Source organism: Staurois parvus, unplaced genomic scaffold, assembly GCF_062004578.1.
Source record: "Staurois parvus isolate SC_StPar_1 unplaced genomic scaffold, SC_StPar_1.0 ptg000745l, whole genome shotgun sequence".
Taxonomy (NCBI): Eukaryota; Metazoa; Chordata; class Amphibia; order Anura; family Ranidae; genus Staurois; species Staurois parvus.
The window spans coordinates 2,117,425-2,143,758 of record NW_028318541.1 but is presented as its reverse complement, the minus strand read 5'-3'; the positions used below and the strand labels follow the sequence as shown (position 1 = coordinate 2,143,758).

The 26,334-nt window shown below is 43.7% G+C and overlaps 1 long non-coding RNA gene across 1 annotated transcript; it reads left to right on the top strand.

The window, feature by feature from the left end:
• Nucleotides 1-9,588: 9,588 nt before the first annotated feature.
• On the top strand, nucleotides 9,589-25,438 carry LOC149445187 (uncharacterized). The gene is made up of 3 exons (XR_016306440.1): nucleotides 9,589-9,655; nucleotides 18,748-18,815; nucleotides 24,265-25,438. It is a non-coding gene; the product is annotated as an uncharacterized LOC149445187 (long non-coding RNA).
• The last annotated feature ends 896 nt before the right edge of the window (nucleotides 25,439-26,334 follow it).

The following is a 26,334-nucleotide window of genomic DNA, read 5'->3' as shown; positions in this document are numbered from 1 at the left end:
TTATGGATGGCCGAACTGTGGCCATTGGAAGTAGGAAGACTTCCCCATCGTTGTTGTCATTGAGTGGGAAGAATCATACCCACTTGTAGATGTCACTGGGAGCAACTGTGCCTCATTCTTGGTGTCAGAGGAAGAATTGTGCCCCTTCATTGGTGTCATTGGGGGAATTATGCCCCATTGTTGGTGAGGATGAAATATTGCCCCAAGGGCAAAAGCAAGCAAAAGGCCACATCCGGCCCCCGGGTCAGTTTGGAGACCACTGTCCTAATCTATAGTCACATAGTCTTTATATCCTGGTCCATTATTCATAGGTCCATAGTCCATATAGCCTAGTCTATAGTCCATAAATTTTAGTCCATAGTCTCTAGTTCTAATTTCCAAACTTGTGGGGGGCATTTACATTTTTTTAGTTCATAGTCTCCTGTCTGTAGTTCCTATGAACTACAGATAAGAATCTATAGACTATGTGACTATAGACTAGGATCTATATCCTAGTCTATAATCACATAGTCTATAGATTCTGGTCCATTATTCATAGGTCCTAATCCATAGTCCATATAGCCTAGTCCATGGCCCATAGTTCTAGGTCCATATAGCCTAGTCTATGGTTCATAGATCTTAGTCCATATAGCCTAGTCCATAGTCCATAGATCTAAGTCCATGTAGCCTAGGCCATGGTCCATAGATCTTAGTCCATATAGCCTAGCCCATGGTCCATAGATCTAAGTCCATGTAGCCTAGTCTATAGTTCATAGATCTTAGTCCATATAGCCTAGTCTATGGTCCATAGATCTTAGTCCATATAGCCTAGTCTATAGTCCATAGATCTTAGTCCATATAGCCTTATCCATGGTCCATAGATCTAAATCCATGTAGCCTAGTCTATAGTCCATAGATCTTAGTCCATATAGCCTAGCCCATGGTCCATAGATCTAAGTCCATGTAGCCTAGTCTATAGTTCATAGATCTTAGTCCATATAGCCTAGTCTATGGTCCATAGATCTTAGTCCATATAGCCTAGTCTATAGTCCATAGATCTTAGTCCATATAGCCTTATCCATGGTCCATAGATCTAAGTCCATGTAGCCTAGTCTATAGTTCATAGATCTTAGTCCATATAGCCTAGTCTATGGTCCATAGATCTTAGTCCATATAGCCTAGTCTATAGTCCATAGATCTTAGTCCATATAGCCTTATCCATGGTCCATAGATCTAAATCCATGTAGCCTAGTCTATAGTCCATAGATCTTAGTCCATATAGCCTAGCCCATGGTCCATAGATCTAAGTCCATGTAGCCTAGTCTATAGTCCATAGATCTTAGTCCATATAGCCTAGCCCATGGTCCATAGATCTAAGTCCATGTAGCCTAGTCTATAGTCCATAGATCTTAGTCCATATAGCCTAGTCTATGGTCCATAGATCTTAGTCCATATAGCCTAGTCTATAGTCCATAGATCTTAGTCCATATAGCCTTATCCATGGTCCATAGATCTAAATCCATGTAGCCTAGTCTATAGTCCATAGATCTTAGTCCATATAGCCTAGCCCATGGTCCATAGATCTAAGTCCATGTAGCCTAGTCTATAGTCCATAGATCTTAGTCCATATAGCCTAGCCCATGGTCCATAGATCTAAGTCCATGTAGCCTAGTCTATAGTCCATAGATCTTAGTCCATATAGCCTAGTCTATGGTCCATAGATCTTAGTCCTTAGTCTCTAGTCCAGGGGTCTCCAAACTCTCCATACAAAGGGCCAGTTTACTGTCCTTCAGAATATGAGGGTGGCAGTGGGAAGAATAGTTCCCTACCATTGGTGTCAGTGGAAGGATTAATGTTCCATCATTGGTGTCAATGGGAAGAAAATTGTTGGTATCAGTGAAAGGAATTATGCCCCATTGTTGGTTTCAGTGGGAGGAGTAGTGTCCCATGGGCCAGATAAGAGCAAGCAAAGGGCCACATCTGGCCCCCACGGGCCTCAGTTTGGAGACCAGTGTTAATTTCACCGGCGTAAATATTTTCGAGGACAAAATTAACACTATACTGTATTAGTTGACTAAAATACAACTAAAACAATTCAGATGACTAAAATACGACTAAAACTTAAATAGTGTTTTAGTCAAAAGACTATGGCTTACATTAGGTTCACACCTGTGCAGTTTGCGTTTGATCCGTTTCTGCAGTGCGTGTTACATTGTGTTTTGTGTTTTTGCCGCGTTTTTGATGCATGTTGCATTTTTCAGATTTTTTTTTTCTTTCTAGTTGCTAGGTAGATTTCAAACACAAACCACAACAACGCACTACATTCTTTTCTGCAGCATTTCCACTGGAGTCTATAGAAACAAAAACAAAACTTTTTACATTTAAACAAGTCCCTGACCCTTTCCAAAAAACGCACCGGGTGAAGCCACGGAGATGTGAACATGTCCCATAGGAAATCATGTTAAATGGACTGTAGTGCGTTTCTGCAAAACGCAGTGGAAAACACGTAGGTGTGAACCTGGGGTTGAACTTAATGGAAATCAGTACATTTTAGTTGACTAAACTCTAATGGGTTTAGTTAAATTGTAATGCATTACTTAAGCATTTCTCTAGAATTTCCGAACTCATTATATATTTTCTATACTCCTGGAGTAAAAAATCTAATAACATGTTATTATTCATGGTATTAGGGTTGGAACATGCACTACAGACACAGATTTAGCCATTGTGATAACTTCTATATCACAAGTCCAGGGCTCCAGCCATAATTACAGCTTATTCCAACCTGCAGGAAGCGGTTTCTGAAAGGCACATAAGTGGCGTGATTATAGAGGGCAATGAATGCGCAGCGGGGGAGGGGCGCCCCTGTACCTGACATCTGATGAAGAGTCCTCTGGGGCAATCTGATTAATGGCTTTTTCATTATTTAAATTCACTTCTCTTATCAGTGTCTTGTCTGCTCTCTTCCTTCTCTGAATGGCGGCACTCAGCCACCCAAATAGATGGCAGAAGAAATATTTTCATTAATTTTTTTTTACCTTTAAGTACCACTTATGGCACAATTGACTGTTAACCTTTCCCTGCCGTGAGTTCCCCTTCATTGTGCCGATTGCATTTCCAGATTGGATTGTGCTTGGCGCGTATAGGAGAGGAGGAGAGGCTGTATAGATGGCTGGATATATACCTATTAAATTGAAGGCTTACAGTGCCAGAGAACTCTTAAGTGCTCACCATGGGTGGAGGACTGAGCAGAATGCCAGAGAAAGAAAATGTATTTTATAGTGACGACAAAAACATTTCAGTCGACTCTAATGGGGTTTCTTCTCTCTATGTATTGAGCTCACTTCTGTCCAGGGGTGGACTGACAACTCATGGGGCCCCCGGGCAATAGGGGATCATGGGGCCCCTGTGTCCTTTCCCACACTCAATGCACACCCAAAAAAGCCTATAAAAAAGGTACCAGGGGCATTTCATGGAGCCCCCTACTGACCCTGGGCCCTCAGGCAGTGCTCAAATGGTCAGTCAGCCCCTGCTTCTGTCATTGTCTCCCATGCCTCACTGCCACGGCCGTTGTCACACGTTTGGCGAGAGCACAGAAGCAGAGCATGTTTATAGTAAGGCTTCCAAAACAAGTTTAATTTGCTTATATTCTGCCTTCCGTGGTTCCCTCCTCCCCCTTCTCAGATGTCATCACTGGGTCTTTGTGCTTCTCTATGCAAAGCCAGAAGATCACGGCTGGTGGTTGGGGCTGGCAGGGGAGCTTCCTGAAAACATCCCAGAACCCTGCCTCAATACTCCTCTCAAGAGTCCTCAGTCCTGATGCAAGCAGTGGGCTGGCCCTTGGGAGGAGTTATGCTAATATCAAAATGCCTTGATGGGTGGGTGTCAGTCTGCAGAAGAGGGGGTGTTCCTAAGCAGACTGTATTTGCATAGTTAATGCCTACATGTGATGCTGAGCCTCCATGACTGAAAGAAGTGAAAGGGATCCCATTTGAAAGAAAAATATATTTGAAATATATTTTAAAAATATTCTTCCCAAATATATTGCCATATATTTGAAATGCTACAATTTTGTCTATATTTGATATATTTCAATATATATATATCCATTCAGTCGTATCTGACCCTTGGCGATTGCATGGACCGTCACTCGTAAGCGACTTTTTCCATGAATTCTCTAAGCAATTATCTTACAGGGTAGGTTGCCAAGTCTTTCCCCAACCCCTACCATGCAGGAGATCCCACATGGCCTGGGATGAAACTAGGACAATTTAGACAGGAATATATATATATACACACACTCCATGTTGAAATGCGTTTTTATTACAAAATATATGAAAAATATTTTTTAAAATAAATTTCAATTATACTGTATGTCTTTGAATATACAAATCTACATTTTTGGAATGTATTTACAAATACAGTCAGGTCCATAAATATTGGGACATCGACACAATTCTAACATTTTTGGCTCTATACACCACCACAATGGATTTGAAATGAAACAAACAAGATGTGCTTTAACTGCAGACTGTCAGCTTTAATTTGAGGGTATTTACATCCAAATCAGGTGAACGGTGTTGGAATTACAACACTTTGCATATGTGCCTCCCACTTGTTAAGGGACCAAAAGTAATGGGACAGAATAATAATCATAAATCAAACTTTCACTTTTTAATACTTGGTTGCAAATCCTTTGCAGTCAATTACAGCCTGAAGTCTGGAACGCATAGACATCACCAGATGCTGGGTTTCATCCCTGGTGATGCTCTGCCAGGCCTCTACTGCAACTGTCTTCAGTTCCTGCTTGTTCTTGGGGCATTTTCCCTTCAGTTTTGTCTTCAGCAAGTGAAATGCATGCTCAATCGGATTCAGGTCAGGTGATTGACTTGGCCATTGCATAACATTCCACTTCTTTCCCTTAAAAAACTCTTTGGTTGCTTTTGCAGTATGCTTTGGGTCATTGTCCATCTGCACTGTGAAGCGGCGTCCAATGAGTTGTGAAGCATTTGGCTGAATATGAGCAGATAATATTCCCGAAACACTTCAGAATTCATCCTGTTGCTTTTGTCAGCAGTCACATCATCAATAAATACAAGAGAACCAGTTCCATTGGCAGCCATACATGCCCACGCCATGACACTACCACCACCATGCTTCACTGATGAGGTGGTATGCTTAGGATCATGAGCAGTTCCTTCTCCATACTCTTCTCTTCCCATCACTCTGGTACAAGTTGATCTCGGTCTCATCTGTCCATAGGATGTTGTTCCAGAACTGTGAAGGCTTTTTTAGATGTCGTTTGGCAAACTCTAATCTGGCCTTCCTGTTTTTGAAGCTCACCAATGGTTTACATCTTGTGGTGAACCCTCTGTATTCACTCTGGTGAATTCTTCTCTTGATTGTTGGCTTTGACACACATACACCTACCTCCTGGAGAGTGTTCCTGATCTGGCCAACTGTTGTGAAGGGTGTTTTCTTCACCAGGGAAAGAATTCTTCGGTCATCCACCACAGTTGTTTTCTGTGGTCTTCCGGGTCTTTTGGTGTTGCTGAGCTCACCGGTGCGTTCCTTCTTTTTAAGAATGTTCCAAACAGTTGTTTTGGCCACGCCTAATGTTTTTGCTATCTCTCTGATGGGTTTGTTTTGTTTTTTCAGCCTAATGATGGCTTGCTTCACTGATGGTGACAGCTCTTTGGATCTCATCTTGAGAGTTGACAGCAACAGATTCCAAATGCAAATAGCACACTTGAAATGAACTCTGGACCTTTTATCTGCTCATTGTAATTGGGATAATGAGGGAATAACACACACCTGGCCATGGAACAGCTAAGAAGCCAATTGTCCCAATACTTTTGGTCCCTTAAAAAGTGGGAGGCACATATGGAAACTGTTGTAATTCCTACACCGTTCACCTGATTTGAATGTAAATACCCTCAAATTAAAGCTGACCGTCTGCAGTTAAATTACATCTTGTTCGTTTCATTTCAAATCTATTGTGGTGGTGTATAGAGCCAAAAATGTTAGAATTGTGTCGATGTCCCAATATTTATGGACCTGACTGTATATGTAAAAATATATGTTAAAATGACTTTTTTAGATGTTAAAAAAATCTTGAAGAATATATTTAAAAAATTAAATTCCACTGTATTTTTGTAGTTGAAGAAACAGGTCCTTAGCAGGAATATAAAAATCGATCTGCTCCGGGGGGGGGGGGGGGGGTTATTATATTAATACTTGGAAGGTATCAGACGGAGATAGAGAGATACAAAGTAACATTGTCTATAAACATTATTCAGACAGAGATAGAGATACAAAGTAACATTGTCTATAAACATTGATCAAACAGGATATAGATGGGTACAAAGTAACATTGTTTATAAACATTGATCAGACGAGAGATAGAGAGATACAAAATATCATTGTCTATAAACATTGTTCAGACGGGATATAGATGGGTACAAAGTAACATTGTTTATAAACATTGATAAGACTCAAAAAGTGCAACATTGAAAGGAAAAACATTTCTTAAATTTGAATATAACCTTGCCTTGTTTTGAACCAGAATCATTATATTAACCTGAATTTAAACAGTACAAATGACAGAATATAATATATAATTTTTGTCACTGGCAGCACTCATTTTTTAAATAATCTTGATCAAACTAGAAGAAAGTGTAACCTTTATGCAGAGCTCCACAAATATACTTATGGTAGAATAAATACTAACAATATTTAATGTCCCAATTACTATACTTTTTGTGTGAGACATGCAAACTGTCAGTTGACCACTAGATGGCAGGCCACACTCACAGCTACCTATAGGAGGCACACAGGTTCTGTATCTTCTGTCCTGGTCTGGGAATCAATAGAATCAGAGAACAGAGGAATGGATATCACATTATTGTTTCCTCTATTGATTTGATCAGAATGCTTGATCATATTATTCTTTTGCTGTGATGGTGCTGCAAACATGCACTTCTTGGCTTCTATTTCTGCAAAAAATATGCAGAAAATCAATTGGTTGCCAATTTTCTTTTCTTTTGCTGTTACCTCAGTTAAATTTCCATGTTATCATTTGTTGAAATAAAAAACAAATTAATGGAGTGTAGTCCAAGTTACAGCTCACTGATAATGACTGAAATGATTCTAAGTTGAATCATTACTTCCTCTTCAATTTGACCCAAAATTCCAAAAGCTGAAAAACTGAAAGGGGCCACACAGGTGTCCAGAATGGACCAGTAAGTGTGAAACGTTCTGGGAATATAAATGTTTATAAACAATGATCAGACAGGAGATAGAGGAATACCAAATAACATTGTTTATAAACATCGAGCAGATGGGAGATAGAGAGATACAACGTAACATTGTATATAAACACTGATCAGACAGCTGATAAAGAGATACAAAGTATTATTGTCTATAAACTTTGTTCAGACAGAGATAGAGATACAAAATAACATTGTTTATAAACACTGATCAGACAGCTGATAGAGAGATACAAAGTAACATTGTCTATAAACATTGAGCAGACGAAGATAGAGATACAAAGTAACATTGTCTATAAACATTGTTCAGACAGAGATAGAGATACAAAGTAACATTGTCTATAAACATTGTTCAGACAGAGATAGAGATACAAAGTAACATTGTCTATAAACATTGAGCAGACGAAGATAGAGATACAAAGTAACATTGTCTATAAACATTGTTCAGACAGAGATAGAGATACAAAGTAACATTGTATATAAACATTGATCAGACGGAGATAGAGAGATACAAAATATCATTGTCTATAAACATTGTTCAGACGGGATATAGATGGGTACAAAGTAACATTGTTTATAAACATTGATCAGACGGAGATAGAGAGATACAAAGTAACATTGTTTATAAACATTGATCAGACGGGAGATAGAGAGATACAAAGTATAATGTTCTGGCAAATTTGTTAAGCTTTCTACTTTTCCTTTCTTGCTGTTTGTGTCCCATCAGAGAAATTTCCTTTCACTTTCTGTCCCAGAGACACAATAGAAAAGGAGTGGAAATTCCCTCCTTAGGCAGTTGTCTAAATGTCCCCACTGGAAGATGTCCCCTTATTTCCTGTTCCAGTGACAACAGTAACATTTTGGATTTGATTTAATTGGCAGGACAAGCAGAGAGGGTCAAGCTCTACAGACAGGAATAGAGATGTGTGGAAAATGTAAGGTGACCTCTGGATCCCTGGGGTTATCCTATTGATATAGGAGTTGTATTAGTGTTTGGATGGGGTGTCTGGATTCCATGTTGGCACTGAAAGATTTCCACAGTTTATAACTGGATGAATCTGAGAATGAAGAACTCTGCTGGGAGCTAATAATCCAGATACAACTGATGTCTCCAAGCTGCAGCCTCCAGGCCCGCTGCAGCCCTTTGCTTGCCTTTATCCAACCCTTGGGGCACTACTCCTCCCACTGACATCCACCATTTCTTCCACTGACACCAACAGTGGGGGCGTGATTCTTTGACTACAATGTTGCATGTTGAGTAATTGTCTGTCAAACTATCACAGCACTGAAAACTGAACAATGGCCTCGTAATACAGAGATATTGCTATTATGGGGTATTACTGTGCCCCTCAATGCTCTAGGCAGATGCTGAGTGACACCGAAGTACACAGAGTTCATCAGTGATGTCATGAATCCCTTGGTATTAAAAAGACACAGTTATATTGACTCCATCCAGGGGTGTGAACTGTGGAGTCCTCCACTTCTTCTCCTTACTCTCCACCGCAAAGCGATTCTCTTCCACATTCCATCTCTCCTCTGCAGCCTGTCTCTCTACTGCGGGCAATCTCTTTTCTGCAGGCCATCTCTCCAGAGCTCATCTCTCCTCTGCAGCCTGTCTCTCTACTGCAGCCCATGTCTTTTCTGCAGGTCATTTGTCTGAAGCCCATCTCTCCTCCACAGTCCATCTCTCCTCCACGGCCAGGGGTGGACTGACAATTCATGGGGCCCCCGGGTAATAGGGGATCATGGGGCCCCTGTGTCCTTGCCCAAACTCAAAAAAGCCTATGAAAAAGGTACCAGGAGCATCTTATGGGGCCCCCTACTGACCCTGGGCCCTCGGGCAGTGCCCGGGTTTCCAAATGGTCAGTCCGCCCCTGTCCACGGCCCATCTCTCTTCTGCAGCCCATCTCTCTACAACAGTCCATCTCTCTGCAGACTATCTCTCCAGAGCCCATCTCTGATCTTCAGCCTGCCTCTCTACTGCAAGCCATCTTTTTCTGCAGGTCATTTCGCTGCAGCCCATCTCTCCTCCACAGCCCATCTCTCCTCCACAGCCCATCTCTCTTCTGCAGCCCATCTCTCTACAACAGTCCATCTATCTGCAGACTATCCCTCCAGAGCCCGTCTCTGCTCTGCAGCCTGCCTATCTACTGCAGGCCATCTCTTTTATGCAGCCTGTCTCTATTCTGCAGCCCATCTCTCCGCAGTCCATCTCTCTTCCACAGTTCATCTCTCTGTAGGCCATTTCTTCAGAACCCATATCTCCTCTGCAGGCCATCTCTGCTCTGCAGGTAATCTCTCCACAGCCCATCTCTCTTCCACAGTTCATCTCTCTGCAGGACATTTCTCCAGAACCCACCTCTCCACTGCAGCCTGTCTCTCCTCTGCAGGCCATCTCTGCTCTGCAGGTAATCTCTCCACAGCCCATCTCTCCACCACAGCCTGTCTCTCTTCTGCAGCCTTTCTCTCTACAGCTTGTCTATCTGCAGCCCATCTCTCCACAGCCAGTCTCTCCTCCACAACCCACCTCTCCACAGCCCTTCTTGTCTCAGCAGCCTGTCTCTTCCCCACAGCTTGTCTATCTGTAGGCCATTTTTCTGCAGCCTGTCTCTCCTCCACAGCTTGTTTCTCCACAGCCCATCTCTCCTCCTGCAGCCTGTCTCTCCTCCACGGTCCTTCTCTCCTCCAGGGTCCATCTCTCCTCTGCAGCCCATCTCTAATCCACAGTCTGTCTCTGCCACAACTGTTCTGCTCTTAGGTCTGATGATCTGTAGTTAAAAAACTGAATTCAGTAATATTTAGTTTGCACTGTACATTATAAATGTCATTACAAAAAATAAATCCTATTTTTCCCCGTTTTTCCTAATTTATGACATCTCAGTGCTTCTGCTTTTCTGCAGTCTCTTTGCAGCCACTTCCTGCCTACATGGACTGCAGTGCACTTTAATGTGAGTTTTAAGACTGTTTTATGGTGGGAATTTTTCTCACTGTTTTAGAGTGGAGATTGATCTTGTGCATGTTGGTATTCTGGAGTTCAGCATTAATCCTCCGAGCCAGCAGCAGGCGAGAGATCTACTCTCTGAGGATTAGAATCTTCACATCACATGCACCAAGTAAAATCTATGAACCCAAAACAATATGAAGCGTGCGTCTAAATTCAAACATCCAATTTGTTTATTTCCCTTGGTAAACCTCTTAGCTGTCCCCCTCCTCGCTGGTTTCCACAAAATTAGAGGGGAGTGTGGACTTGGCGGGCAGATTTCATTGTGGATTTTCTGCGTTCGTGTTGCTGGGAAACAGAAGAGCAACAAGAGTAAAAATGGCAAGAAGAGTGGGTTCGTGGGGAGACAGGGAATTTTCATAGGGAGCGCAAGGGATTTTACCAGGAATAAGTGTATGAAGCTGGTGATGTATTTTCCATCTAGAAACATAGAATTGTCCGTCAATCTCTAAAATCTGATATAATCTTTAAAGTATATGTAAACCCTCACCTTGTAAAACTACCTATTCAGTTTAAGATTGAAATGCAAGGCAAAACATCAGTCAAAAAAAAAACATTTAAAACACCTTTTCCCTTTTTTTTTTACAAGTGATCACATTCCCTCTGATCTCAGCTTCATAAGAGTTGGGGGAAAAGAAACAGCAGTACCCAGATCTTCCCAATAAATGGCTGTGCAGGGGGTGGAGTCAGGACAAGTCTGATTATTGGAGGAGAACTGAGAACAGCATAGCTAGAGAACTGACCACACCAGGGGCGGACTGACAACTCATGGGGCCCCCGGGCAATAGGGGATAATGGGGCCCCTGTGTCCTTGCCCAAACTCAAAAAAGCCTATGTAAAAGGTACCAGGGGCATCTTATGGGGCCACCTACTGACCCCAGGCCCTCGGGCAGTGCCCGAGTTTCCAAATGGTCAGTCCGCCCCTGGACCACACTGTATTCTCCTGCTTAATGTGGTCTGTTTTTCATAGGAAAACAGAGGGACTGGCAAGAACACCAGAGATTTCACAGAAAGGAAGCAATATAAAGAGAACAGGATACTTTTTCATACAAGTACATGGTACAGTAGGAATAAGAAATGTTGGGTTAATGTACTCTTTATCATGGTAATGTCATTTCAAAAGTGGTTTTCAATCTTTTTTTTATTCCTGTGGCTTTTATTATATACTTACATAGTTTGTCAGGTTGAACACCCCTGCAATAGTCCATCTAGTTCAACCAATATAAAAAAAAAACACACACGCACAAATAGAAAACCTCAGTATTATTATTATTATTATACAGTATTTATAAAGCGCCAATAGTTCGCTCAGCGCTGTACATTACAAAGGGGGACAGAACATGTGACAGAACAATACCAATACAATGCAAAACATGAGGGGATCGAGGGCCCTGTTCTTTCGAGCTTACAATCCAGTATACACTATACTATACCCATAGTTGATCCAGAGGAAGGCAAAAAACCCAATAAAGAATGATCCAATTTGGATATTCCATGAATCAACTACCCCTGTCGTTATTTCCTCTAAAAATTAGTATCCAGTTATATTTTGTGCATTTAGGAATGCATCTAGCCCTTTTATTAAACAATTTACTGATCTGGCCAGAACCAGCTCTTGAGGGAGTCTATGCCACATTTTTACAGCTCTTACCATGATGAAGCTTTCCATATGTGAAGGTGAAATCTCTTTACCTCCAGATGTAAAGAGTGCCCCTTGTCCTCTGTAATGACCTGAAAGTGAATAACACTGAGGTCACTATATGGACCACTTATGTATACACAGTATACATGGTGATCATATCCCCCTTAATTGCCTCTTCACAAGATACATTCTGTTCTTCTAATCTTTCCTCGTAGCTGAGCTCCTCCATGCCTCGTATCAGTCTGGTTGCCCTTCTCTGTACTTTCTCCAGTTCTCCAATATCCCTTTTGCAAATTGGTGCCCACAATTGAACTGCATATTCCAGATGAGGTCTTACTAATGACTTTTACAGGGGGAAATCATCTCCCCCCCCTCTCTCTCTCTCTCTCTCTCTCCTGTACCTCTTTCAATACAAGAAAGTATTTGGCTATTTTAGACACTGCAGCTCGTCATCTCATGTGATTATTAAAATAATCCTTGGTGATCCTGCCACAAAGGCACTTCCTGTTATAGGGTGACATCAATTTGTCCCTGCTTCCCAGGGCCAGGAGAATAAAAGGGGGGGGGGGGGGGGAGGCACAAGAGGCATGTGCCCCAGGGGCAGCACCTCTAAGTGGGGGAGGGGAGGACACTGAAAACTCCAGCAGCTCCCTTCTCCCTGCCTCTCACTGATGGGAGTGACAGCCAGTGATCGACACCATTGACACGGGGAAATTTCTTCTTTCAGTGAGACCACAGGCACAGGAATGTCTGCTTTTCTTTCAGGTACACTCTAGACCTGTGTTTCCTCTGGCTTTGTTTTTGTCCACAGTCCTTCCAGCACTTTCCATGTTGGTACTCCAGTTTGTCCTGGTCTAGTCCTCCGATTCGAGCTTCAGTACTCTCCATGGTGAGATCCTTTGTTTCTCCCTTCACATGGCTCCTGTGTACTCCTCTGCCACTAGTGTACTCCTGTGCCCCACCATTTCTACAAGGGTAGGTTAGTGTTCACAAGTTAGAGCATGGTGAACCTTGGGGCCATTACCTGGGGTCAGCACACAGCTAAATCCAAACCTCCATGCGGGGGTCCCTGATGGAATACCAACTGGCCCCTAGACACTGACCCCTGAGGGCAGGGCCACCAATAAGGGGGTAGAAATTACCCTCCTGTATGGGGCCTGTACCCCATCAGTTCAACAGGGGGCCTGGCAGTTCTGTGGTGCTGGAAGTTCACTCCCTGTAGTGCAGCTGGCTTCTCCTCCTCTCCCTCCTGTCGGCTGTCAGTTGCTGCAGGAGGAGCCACAGAGAGATCTGCTTCAGAGATTGCCACTCCCATCACTCCAATAACCCCCTCTCCTGTCCACAATCTCTTTCCCCCACAGCTCTGATCCCCCTGTGCCCTGCTCCCCAGCACTGTCATGTTTACTGGCCCCTTCCTTTTCTAAATGAACACAGTGAGCGATTGGGACCGATCACTCACTGTGTTCATTCATACCCGAACCATAGCCAGCTGTGTTTACCATTCTTGAATTTGTGAATCAACAGGGAATCTCTGTATAGAGCATTCAGCTGAGGCTGCAGAGAAAAGAATTAGGGATCTGTGACATTAGTCTCTTTCTCTTTTTCAAAAGTGAGACATCAGCAGTCTGTTAGGCCCCTGACATTCCACCTAAGCCCCCCCCCCCTTCCAACTACCACTGCCACAAGACTGTTAAAAAATAAGTAAATAAATAAAATTAGTAAAAAATAAAATAAAAACAAATTAAGGGCTCATTCACATGTTTACGTTGGCCGCATCCTTGCCTGAGGGACCCCACGTCACCTGCTCACATGTGGGCCCATCCATTGTGAGGGTATGTTTTGGTGTTTTATGCCGTTCTTGTGTGCAGTTATATGGTCCATGTGTCAGATGGTGTTTCTTTGATCATTTTCAGGGCAGTTGATGATTTTCTTACTGCAGATTCTGTTTGTAACAGCCGCATGTCACATATCAAATGAAAAAGAATGGACAGCAGTGACAGAAAATTCACTCCAAAGTCCTAACTTTCCATTGTCTGCTTTGACGCGGTCAGCAGCCACCATGAAGGGCCGTTCCTTCCACAATAAAAGTTGTGCTGTGTGATGACAGTTATTAAACCTCCTTCGGTACAATGACCCACGTCACTTCGCACCGCGCACAGCCAGCTGCTGAGTGGAATTTGTTTGTTGTCGGAATTACAGATATTTTTTTCTTTCACCTGCCAATCAAATTTAAATAGAGAGGAAAGCATCACCGCTAATCAGAGCACAGCATGATTCCATGTCTGCGCTCAGAGCCGCATGTATAATTACCAAGAAGTGTGCTACTATTTACATCAACTATCACTCATCAACTCACAGAGATTGGTGACTCCGGTGGGTGGAGGCTACAGAATGGAACATCTGATGAAAGACAGATAGATAGATAATTAATATAGAAATACAGTCAGGTCCATAATTATTGGGACATGGACACAATTCTAACATTTTTGGCTCTATACACCACCACAATGGATTTAAAATGAAACGAACAAGATATGCTTTAACTGCAGACTGTCAGCTTTAATTTGAGGGTATTTACATCCAAACCAGGTGAACGGTGTAGGAATTACAACATTTTGCATATGTGCCTCCCACTTGTTAAGGGACCAAAAGTAATGGGACAGAATAATAATCATAAATCAAACTTTCACTTTTTAATACTTGGTTGCAAATCCTTTGCAGTCAATTACAGCCTGAAGTCTGGAACGCATAGACATCACCAGACGCTGGGGTTCATCCCTGGTGATGCTCTGCCAGGCCTCTACTGCAACTCTCTTCAGTTCCTGCTTGTTCTTGGGGCATTTTCCCTTCAGTTTTGTCTTCAGCAAGTGAAATGCATGCTCAATCGGATTCAGGTCAGGTGATTGACTTGGCCATTGCATAACATTCCACTTCTTTCCTTTAAAAAACTCTGGTTGCTTTTGCAGTCTGCTTTGGGTCATTGTCCATCTGCACTGTGAAGCGGCATCCAATGAGTACTGAAGCATTTGGCTGAATATGAGCAGATAATATTGCCCAAAACACTTCAGAATTCATCCTGCTGCTTTTGTCAGCAGTCACATCATCAATAAATACAAGAGAACCAGTTCCATTGGCAGCCATACATGCCCACGCCATGACACTACCACCACCATGCTTCACTGATGAGGTGGTATGCTTAGGATCATGAGCAGTTCCTTTCCTTCTCCATACTCTTCTCTTCCCATCACTCTGGTACAAGTTGATCTCGGTCTCATCTGCCCATAGGATGTTGTTCCAGAACCGTGAAGGCTTTTTTAGATGTCGTTTGGCAAACTCTAATCTGGCCTTCCTGTTTTTGAGGCTCACCAATGGTTTCCATCTTGTGGTGAACCCTCTGTATTCACTCTGGTGAAGTCTTCTCTTGATTGTTGACTTTGACACACATACACCTACCTCCTGGAACAACCACAGTTGTTTTCCGTGGTCTTCCGGGTCTTTTGGTGTTGCTGAGCCCAACGGTGCATTCCTTCTTTATAAGAATGTTCCAAACAGTTGTTTTGGCCACGCCTAATGTTTTTGCTATCTCTCTGATGGGTTTGTTTTGTTTTTTCAGCCTAATGATGGAGTGCTTCACTGATAGTGACAGCTCTTTGGATCTCATCTTGAGAGTTGACAGCAACAGATTCCAAATGCAAATAGTACACTTGAAATGAACTCTGGACCTTTTATCTGCTCATTGTAATTGGGATAATGAAGGAATAACACACACCTGGCCATGGAACAGCTGAGAAGCCAATTGTCCCATTACTTTTGGTCCCTTATCAAGTGGGAGGCACATATGCAAACTGTTGTAATTCCTACACCGTTCACCTGATTTGGATGTAAATACCCTCAAATTAAAGCTGACAATCTGTAGTTAAAGCACATCTTGTTTGTTTCATTTCAAATCCATTGTGGTGGTGTATAGAGCCAAACATTTTAGAATTGTGTCGATGTCCCAATATTTATGGACCTGACTGTATATCTATCCCAGGACGCCTCGTTCCACCCCCTGCCTTCCCTCCAGCAGCCAGCAAAAATGAACCAGGAGAGTTCAGTGCAGTGCGGGGAGAGCTTGTGAAAGTAACGTGATGTGAAGCTCTGTCCCAGAGAGAGAGACTGAGACACCCAAAAGTCACTCCTCTGTGGGGAAAACAGAGCTGTGACCTACGTGTGGAGGGACGGAGCCACTGCAAGGCTACAGACTTTGCTGAGCTACATACTGGAGTCACCACAGGCAACCCAGAGTGGGCAGACACCTAATCAGAGGGACCACTGCTGTCGTAGCACTGGGTCTGGTGAGAGGGCATGGTGGCCAATATTTATTGCTACCAATAGAGACTGAGCCCTAAGGAACTTCCTAAACAGCTACTCTATAGCTCTATTACTGCCTGCAGGCCTTGTTGGCTGCCTCTAAGCACGTCAACGGTCATTGGGCCCCAACATTAGCCGGCTGAAAAGTCAGGACTAAAGACCGCCCCTTAGCAGTTGCTACTCAGAGACCATTGCCTCTTTGCTTAGTTGAAGAGGTACCTCACAGGAGATGCTATACCATACCCTAGCCCGGGTGTCGGCAACCCGCGGCTCCAGAGCCGCATGCGGCTCTTTTTCATCTTTGCTGCGGCTCCGGAGCACACTGCCCACCAGGTGGTCGGCAAGCCGCAGATCGCGAGCCACATGCGGCTCTTCTGTGTGCCGGGCGCCCGCTCCCCTCCCTCCTCAAAAATCCGGCCCGCGGAGCGTGGAACATTGGCTGTCAGGATGTAGGTGGGGCAGCCAGGATGTAGGCGGGGCAGAGTGACGAACTCCTCTCTCAGTCCGCCCTGAAGACCAGAACGGCGCGGGAACACAGCGAGAGGAACGCGCGGAGCAAAGGTAAGTGAATTGAGACAATATGGGGGATGAATTACTATGTGGGGAATGAATTACTGTGTGGGGGATGAATTACTATGTGGGGGATGAATTACTATGTGGGGGATGAATTACTATGGGGGATGAATTACTATGGGGAATGAATTACTATGTGGGGGATGAATTACTATGGGGGAAGAATTACTATATGGGGGATGAATTACTATGGGGGAAGAATTACTATATGGGGGATGAATTACTATGGGGGAAGAATTACTATATGGGGGATGAATTACTATATGGGGGATGAATTACTATGGGGGATGAATTACTATGGGGGATGAATTACTATGTGGGGGATGAATTACTATGGGGGATGAATTACTATATGGGGGATGAATTACTATGGGGGATGAATTACTATATGGGGGATGAATTACTATGGGGGAAGAATTACTATATGGGGGATGAATTACTATATGGGGGATGAATTACTATGGGGGAAGAATTACTATATGGGGGATGAATTACTATATGGGGGATGAATTACTATGGGGGATGAATTACTATGTGGGGGATGAATTACTATGTGGGGGATGAATTACTATGGGGGATGAATTACTATATGGGGGATGAATTACTATGGGGGATGAATTACTATATGGGGGATGTATTTTCAGTTTTAAAAATGTGGCTGTCAAAATAAATTTCAATCGTGGTTTTGGCGAGATTTGGCTCAGTTGAAAAAAAAGGTTGCCCACCACTGACCTAAGGCTATGATTGTGATTATGAAGATACACTGTGGCCCTGATTAACCCTTTGCTTACTGGGCCCTTAAACCCCCTTCATGACCAGAGTGCTTTTTGCAATATATGCAGTGTCGGATTTGTTATAAATGTTGCAATGGTTTTGCGGCTCCCAGTCTTTTTTTTCCCTTCGGAAACGGGTCCAAGTGGCTCTTTATGTCTTAAAGGTTGCAGACCCCTGCCCTAGCCCAGGGGTGGGCAAACTTTTTGACTTGAGGGCCGCAATGGTTTCATATATTGGACCCGGGGGCCGGACCAAGAGTAGATGAATGATGTGTATGTGTCATCCATAGTAAGTATAGTAATATTCCCCCATAGTAAGCATAGTAATTAATCCCTTATATAGTAATTCATCCCCCATATAGTAATTCATCCCCTATAGTAATTCATCCCCCATATAGTAATTCATCCCCCATAGTAATTCATCCCCCATATAGTAAGTCATCCCCCATATAGTAATTCATCCCCCATAGTAATTCATCCCCCATATAGTAATTAATCCCCCATAGTAATTCATCCCCCATAGTAATTCATCCCCCATATAGTAATTCATCCCCCCTATAGTAATTCATCCCCCCTATAGTAATTCATTCCCCATAGTAATTCATCCCCCATATTAATTCATCCCTCATATAGTATTTCATCCCCCACAGTACTATTCCCCCCCAAGTAGTAAGCCAAGTCCCCCCTGTGTCAATTCACTTACCTTTGCTCTGCGCGTTCCTCTCACCGTGTTCCCGCGCCGTTCCGGTCTTCAGGGCGGACTGTGAGAGGAGCCTAGCTCCCCTCACGTTCCTCACGCTGCCCCGCCTACACACATCCTGACAGCCAATGTTTGTGACGCTCCGCGGGCCGGATTAAAAGGTCCGCCGGGCCGTATACGGCCCGTGGGCCGTAGTTTGCCCATTGCTGCCCTAGCCATTCCCTTAGAGTGTACTCTAATCTGGTGTAGTAGTATTATTCATGTTGCAGTTGAGGTTTATTTCTACAGTTTATTTTTTGATTTGCTGACTCACGTATTACTTTAAGTTTAGTGATATAGGACCTAATTCTATGTTTCCTTGGCATATCTATTACTCATTCTAGCAGATTGTGTTCAAATTCACCTGTTGTATTCGCATTTATGTTCAAACACCCATTGCTTCTTATTTGTATTAATAGATTGAATGCAACTACCACTAAGCGGGTGTGTGTCTATGTTCTGGTAGTAACCCGCAGCCAGGTAAAAGGTATTTATACTTGTTTTATTTATACGGTCTTGCAGTGACTTTTATTCAACCAGGTGTGGCAGAGGGGTTATTATTATTAATATACAGGATTTATATATTATTATTATACAGGATTTATATAGCGCCAACAGTTTGCTCAGAGCTTTACAATATAACGGGAGACAATACAGCAACAATACAGTTCAATACAAGAGGGTTAGTAGGGTCCTGCTCCTTGGATCTTACAATCTAATGAGGTTGTTCTTGGAGTCAATGCACAGGGAACCCAAAATTACTGAGCTGCACCTTTGGGAGTAGAGCTACATATATGTGAGATATAGAGAGACAGACAGACAATAGATAACAGAAAGACTGATAAATACGATAAATGATAGAAATATGGATAGATAGGAGATGAACAGGTAGATTTGAAGACAGAAATGTGTAATTTATTCATGTACAGCCAACAAGTAAAAACTAAACTAGACCCCAGAGCAGGCTGGTACTAATAGGTGCTTGACATACTTTACATCCACAAATCAGAACAATCCTAAATATGAATATGCAGGACTCTGACCCTTAGATACTTGACGGTGAATTATATAAAATCATCTGCCTATAATAAATATAATAATATATATACAGTAGATGTGCAACCAGTGCCGGGACAAGGTCATCTAACGCCCAGGGCTATTATGAGTATTATGTCAGAAAAAAGTAAAAAATCCTCTCCACCCCCCCCCCCCCCAAAAAAAAATGTGAGCACTAATCTTCAAATCTACCCCTAAGTATAAATTATCTTTGCAATCCAAAATCCCCCCCCCACAAAAAATCCCCCCTCTTCCAGTGCAATATCCCCCTTTCTAGTACAAATCCTCTACCCCTCAAATTTCCCCTCTGAGCATAAATCCTCTCCTTCCCTTACAAATCTCCCTCTCCCGACACAAATCTGCCTCCAAATCCCCTCTTAGCAAAAATCATTCATCCAAATTTCCCCTCCTAGCACAAATCCCCACCAGTCATCCATTCTAGCAGCGTTGGAACAAGGTCATTCAGGGAAAAAATGCCAAACCATGCCCCTCTCGGTTCATGATGTGCAAGCTTTGGGGATCCTACACCCTGCAGTCTCTCGCTTGTCAAACATCATTGCCATTGTCACAGAATTAAGGTGCCCCCATCCCTACAGCAAACCACTGGGGCAGCCGTCCCTTCCGCCCACCCCTTATCCTGGCCCTGTGTGCAACTTTTTCATTATCTTAGTGCATAAGTCATAAACCATCATTCCCAGTTTAAACAAATACCCTTCAAGTGTCTTATGTAATCCAAAAAGTCCAAATCCAAACAGCACTTAATGTGCATGCCTAGTGTTATGACAATACATGAAATCAATAAAGTCCAAACAATGATTAGAACATCCCTGTGTTCCTGCAATACCAGTCTACATTTTCTGACCTCCTTTAACTTCAAGGTCAATTATTGAGGGTGACCCCATGGAGAGGTGGCGGTTTTACTGTGTGATGGAATAACACCAATTATATGTGGACTGGTTTTGCAGGAACACATGGATGCTATCAATCATTTAGACTTTATCAATTTAATGTGTTGTCATAACACTAGGAATCCACTTTAGGCGCTGTTTGGATTTGGACTTTTTTGATTACATTAGACACTTGATGGTTATTTGTTTAAACTGGGAATGATGGTTTATGCTTTGACAATGCCATTGTGAACATGGTTGTAGAAGAGACACAGGGGTCGCACATATGCAGAACGCAGGACTCCGGAGTATTGATTATGAGCAGAGAAAACTGTTTTTGCAGCTTTCCCCAGATTTTGGTATTCCTGGATTGGGCTCAGTAGTTCGGAGATTTTGAAGTGCTTTGGGTGGAAAGAAGTCTCCAACACAGTGTACAGGTCTTGCAGAAGACCAGCAGGGTTTGTGTCCAGGTGGGCACAGCCCATATAATGATTGGGCATAGCTCAGGGCTCCCAGTAGGACAGGTGTGCTCCATCCAGGAAACAGAAAGGGAGAATGTTACCAGCACTCCGAGAATCACCAATATTGATCCAAACGTTTCAATGAATGATCACATAGTTACAGCAAGGCAACGTTTCGGAGTCTCGCAGAACCCCTTCATCAGGCATGTGACCAATCCAAGAGATGGGTCTGCTCTGTTGAGGGTGCAGGTGTGTTCCATTCTAAAGCTAGGAGGTCTTTAGGCTGAGAGACAGGAAGGCTTCAGAGGGGTGCCAGGAGACCCCTTACCAAGAGGTCAGGGTATGGCACCATATAGTAGGGTGCTGTTACCTATGGATGAGAGCCAGGAGAACCCAGGGATCCAGAAGAACTAGATAGGAAGAAAAAAAAGGTAAACCAATGCCTGAACTCCTGCGCTGGACAGTGGACTTCACAATGTCTGTATCCCATCACATGGAGTATAGAAGGAATGCAAGCTTTGCTGCCCTCACCAGACTAGGGAAATCCAAAAAGAACTGTATATGAAGAAACAAAATGAGGGCGCCCATGCCTAGTTCATTACCTTTAAAAACAAGATTTATTGATAAAAAGTAAAATACTCACGAAGGAATAAAATCAAATGAAGGGCATGTCACAAGAAATGCACCGTGGTTCAATCACCCTGAAGGATGTCTGGTGGGGGACTGTAGATCTGTAGGTGGCTGTTGGCTGACATGTTTTGAGGCTGTGCCTCTTCCTCAGAGACAAATCTCATTTTTAAAGGTAATGCACTAGACCTGTGCGCCCTCTTTTTGTTTCTTCATATCCAGGAGAACTAGGTAAGATGGTCTGAGGGACCAATCTAAAATCAAAGGCCAAGGTTTTTAAGCTGTGGTGCTGCTGAAGAGAGAGCCTGGTGGCTTGGTATTAGTTTGGATGGTGAAAATCCCCCTCATGTGTGGTTTTGAACTTTTTGTTTCTGTTTTGAACTTTTTGTTAAAGCGGAGTTCCAACTGTTTTTGTGTTTATTAAAAATCAGCAGCTACAAAAACTGTAGCTGCTGACTTTCAATAAACACACACTTACCTCTCCCGGGGTCCAGCGATGTGCTCACCCGCGCCATTCCTTCTCTCCTACTTTTCTCCCCTGAGCCGGAATCTCAGCTGTGGGCACCAGGCTGTGACAGCTTGCGGCTTCACAGCCAGGTGCCCACTGCGCATGCGCGAATCATGCTGCGCATCCTGATTGGTCTGGCAGTCTTCCAGTACCTGTGAAGGTTCCCAGGAGACTGCGGGAGGAAGGAGGGGGCTGAACTTCCAGCTTGCTTCGTGATCTGAGCTGGAAGTGGGAGTAGGTACCTGTCAAAACCAGGTATCCGCTCCCCCCCAATAGGTGTCAAATATGGCTCTGGAGCAGGGGCGGACTGACCATTTGGAAACTCGGGCACTGCCCGAGGGCCCGGGGGTCAGTAGGGGGCCACATGAGATGCCCCTGGTACCTTTTTCATAGGCTTTTTTGAGTTTGGGCAAGGACACAGGGGCCCTCATGATCCCCTATTGCCCGGGGGCCCCATGAGTTGTCAGTCCGCCCCTGCTCTGGAGGGAGGAGGCAAACAAACGGAGCTTCCACTTTTGGGCAGAACTCCGCTTTACGTTTATTCAATAAAAATGGGCTGGTGGGCCCCAAAATGAACCTCGAACTGGCGTGGACTCACTACAAATTCTTCTACCAATGCAGAATGCCCAATATTACCATTTTATGCCAGGGGTGCTTAACCTTTTGACGAGTGAGGGCCACTTAAGTGATTTGGTAACTGGTCGCAGGCCACAATGAAATGAAATGGTTCAGAATTTCACATTTTTTATTTTGAATAGCATAATGAATATTTTTCTCCTGCAGCTTCTGAATGCCAGCGGGAGGGAGAGGAGGAGAAGCCGGATTTCAACGGAAGAAAATGGAGAGGATCAGTTCCTGTATATGTTGCCCCCACCACCCCTCTTGTCCAAGTGTAAAACAGAATGTGACAGCACAGGTCACCATTGCAACTCCTGATGCTATACCAGTGGTTGAAGTGGTGTGGTAAAAACACGTCTCAACTATGGGGTTTTACTGCTCCCCAAACCACAAATGTAAACTATCCCTTACTGTCCTGAGCCCTCTATCAGGTTGCTTTCACACTGATGCACTCAAAGTGCACCTGCGGTTTTCCTGCGGGTTAGCGGCACTTTCCCATAGACTTCTATTAGATCTTGCGCATTCATGAGTTTTGGTGTGCTTTCAGAAAGTGCACCAAGCCCACAGGATATAATGGAAGTGCGTTTCACTGGTTTGAGGTCGAGGGCCACATCAGAGGGTTCTGAGGGCCACAGGTTGGGCACCTATACTTTATGCACTAAGATAATGAGAAAATCGCAAGTCTATGTATATTGGTTTTATATTTAATATAGGCAGATGATAGAAGAAATTTAAGTTTTTATATAATTCACAGTCAAGGATCTTAGAGTCTGAGCACTGCATAGTCATATTTTTTTTTATTTGTGGAGATATGTAGGGGCAGCTGTCCCTCTTGCCCAACCCTTTTCCCGGTCCTGGATAGGAGATAAATGGATAGGAGATGGATGGATAGGAGATAGATGGATAGGAGATGGATGGATAGGAACTGCCTCCTCCCCCACTACTAATGCATGTTGTAGAAAGGGTATACTGCCCTACGATCGTTGTCTGCCCCCTTGCTCGTTTGCACCCAGAGCAGCTGTCCCTCCTGCCCACCCCTTTTCCCGACCTTGGGTAGGAGATAGATGGCTAGGACCTGGATGGATAGGAGCAGTACCAGGACAGGTCCATCCAGCGCCCAGGGCAAGGATGTGGAACTGCCTCCTCCCCCACTACTAATGCATGTTGAAGAAAGGGTATACTGCCCTACGATCCTTGCCTGCCCCCTTGCTTGTTTGCACCCAGGGCAGCTGTCCCTCTTGCCCACCCCTTGTCCCGGCCCTGGATAGGAGATAGAGGGATAGGAGAGGGATGGATAGGAGATAGATGGATAGGAGCAGTACCGGGACAGGTCCATCCAGCGCCCAGGGCAAGGATGCGGAACTGCCCCTTCCCCCACTACTAATGCATGTTGTAGAAAGGGTATACTTCCCTACAATCATTGTCTACCCCCTTGCTCGTTTGCACCCAGGGCAGCTGTCCCTCTTGCACACCCCTTTTCCTGGCCCTGGATAGGAGATAGAGGGATAGGAGATGGATGGATAGGAGATGGATGGATAGGAGATGGATGGATAGGAGCAGTACCCCTTGTCCCGGCCCTGGATAGGAGATAGAGGGATAGGAAATAGAAAGATAGGTGGTTCATAGATGTGGCTGTAGAGAGACACAAGAACTCCAGTCACAATGTGGGAAGACATCACTGATATTTTAGATAGTTACAGAGCGATATCTGATTCCTCCTATATGAAGGTGACGTCAGTCGGTTTTATTTAGAATTCTCACTTTTTCTTTTTCCGGCAGAACAACTTTATTAAAAGAAAATCCTGGAAAGAATGAGTAATGCTAGAAGATCTTTGACCAGATTTCTGACGCAATAAAACTCTGACGGAGACTTCATGCTGACTGACAGATTCTTAGCACCATAGTGGTAAAACAACACACTGCTCTGCCCCCCAGTAGATCACAACTCTGTGATATACATAGAACACTCTGGAATAATATACATTTTTCAGGAGCTCATCTGGGACAATATATTGACAATAAACCCTTGATGCTGAGTGGAGAGCCCCCATCTTTGTTCAGGGACCAGGGTCACCATCTACTTCCTGGACACAATCATCTAAATCTTGGTTCCTGTGCAGTTCTTGGCAGTGTTCACAAATGTCTGACACTGAACAGCCCCCTTCTGACACCTTTTACCTTGTGACGCATTACAAAGCTACCATGCTGCAGTCTGAAATAAGAAACAAGCATCTGCAATGCATTATAACAAAGCATTGCAGCGCACGACAACACACGATCATGGCGCACAGCAGTGCACAAGCGTTATGTATTACTATATTGTGGTGCGGTATGATGTGAAGGGCCCTTAGGGACCAGATCCATCCAGCTACGAATCAATTTTCTATGCGCACCAAATTTATTTTACATTTTCTACTACAGCTTTCATTTGATTTGATTTCCTTCCGTCGGGGATATGTAGGCGTCACTGTGATATTACACAGGAAAAAAGTCAACTTCCATCACCAGTTTCAGGATGCAGAAATTTACTGAATAATCAGCGTGAACGCAAATACCGCAATTCAACAAAGATTCACCACTCAGAATCCGATGTTGGCGTTTCAATAGCTGCTCTTGAACTGGCAAATTAAGACAACTCACATCAAAAAAAGGGACTTGGATTTTTCTGCCTGTTGGGTTTGCAGTTGCGTCCGTCCATAGGATTACAATGGATAATCGCTGCTCTGTATCTTTGTAAGATTTCACATTTAATGAAAGCGATTATATTCTTCGAATGAGCTGGGCTGATGTGCGTGGGCTTTGTAAAATGAAAAAATTATCAACATCGAGAAATGATGATTTCAAAGATTTTTTGCGGTGAGAATAAAGGTCCCACACATCCCAAAAATGTCATTCATAAAAAAAAATAAGTTATGTGTTCTTTATCTGCGTCACCTCCTCGCCGTGCCATGAGACGCGATGCTATCGTACGGGTGACATTCACAAACTGATCACTTACAGCAGATTCATTCTCTGAGAGGCGACTTTTATCTTCCTCATTAGACATCGACCTTTATATGTTGGGTGAGATAGTTTAAAGAATGAAGTTTACATGCAGAAACAGAATTTACATTTTTTCAAAAGTCGACCTAAATTCAATCACTAAAAGTTCATACAAGCTTTAAGATGTTAATGTCATTTTTAATCTGTATAACTGGAGTTTTCGTTAAATGAACCCCTGACACTCCTGTCGTGAAGGTCCTTGTTGTAACACTCACCTCTTTGGGATCCAACACTGGGTACCCTCTCTGGCAATAATCTGCAGGTACTTCCAGCACCAGGACACAGCTCTACTACTGATTTGTAATTGCAAAACAATGTGCGGTTCAGCGTTGGAGCATCAGATCATTATGCTTAGCCGTGTCACGTGTAGTACTTACCTGTATAACTGTGTCCTCAGTGCCTGCTTCCAAGTGCGCCCAGTGTGCCCCATGTCTCCATGTGTGCCCCATGTCATCTAGTTACTGGCCCCATGTCTTCAAGTGTGCCCCATGTCATCTAGTTACTGGCCTCATGTCTTCAAGTGTGCCCCATGTCATCTAGTTACTGGCCCCATGTCTTCAAGTGTGCCGCATGTCATCTAGTGACTATGACCCATGTCTCCATGTGTGCCCCATGTCATCTAGTTACTGGCCCCATGTCTTCAAGCGTGCCCCATGTCATCTAGTTACTGGCCCCATGTCTTCAAGTGTGCCCCATGTCATCTTGTTACTGGCCCCATGTCTTCAAGCGTGCCCCATGTCATCTAGTTACTGGCCCCATGTCTTTAAGTGTGCCTCATGTCATCTAGTGACTATGACCCATGTCTCC